Genomic DNA, 687 nt, shown 5'->3' with positions numbered 1-687 from the left:
GATCTGGAAGTACAACCTCACCAAAGGCAGAATAAAAATGTTCACGTGCAATATTATACAACAGTAATAATGAACTAGAGTCACACACAACTATATGTGCATTCATATATCTTAAGAACAAAAATCTAGAATGAAAAAAAAAAAAGCAGGCACAAAAAATACTCATTTATTCTATTATAAAGTTAAAACACTGGCAGAATTAAACTATATACCTTTTGGAATACATAGTAATATAATTAAAGTATATTAAACGATGTGCGAGAACTGCGCAGACCTGGTAGAGGTGTTAAATGAAACCAAGACCACGGAGCAGCGGGGTGAGGGGTGTCTGGAGACCAGGTCGATGGGGAGATGCTGCCTAGTGGGAAGAGACTGCAGGGGCCGGCCAGGTTGTCCTACTTACCCCAGGCGCGAGAGCGCCGTCCTAGCCTAACCGTTGGATCATGGCTTTGAGGCGGAGTCGACCAACTTAGAGACCCACAAGTGCAGCCCAAAGCATCTCACTACAACCCAGTGTCCCTGCTGGGCTTCCGCCTCTTGATTGACATCTGAGGATGGAAATCCCGCCTTTGAGCCGGACTTAAGGGCCCTTGCACAAGGAGATTCCTATTTAAAGGCAACCATACAACCGCCACTTGTCTGTCTGTCGTGCTGTGGTGGTTTGAATTGCTGTGATTCTGAGGGCTA

The sequence above is a fragment of the Chrysochloris asiatica genome, unplaced genomic scaffold (assembly GCF_000296735.1).
Source record: "Chrysochloris asiatica unplaced genomic scaffold, ChrAsi1.0 scaffold00074, whole genome shotgun sequence".
Lineage (NCBI taxonomy): Eukaryota > Metazoa > Chordata > Mammalia > Afrosoricida > Chrysochloridae > Chrysochloris > Chrysochloris asiatica.
The sequence above is the reverse complement of the archived record's forward strand: the minus strand, read 5'-3'. Positions refer to the sequence as shown.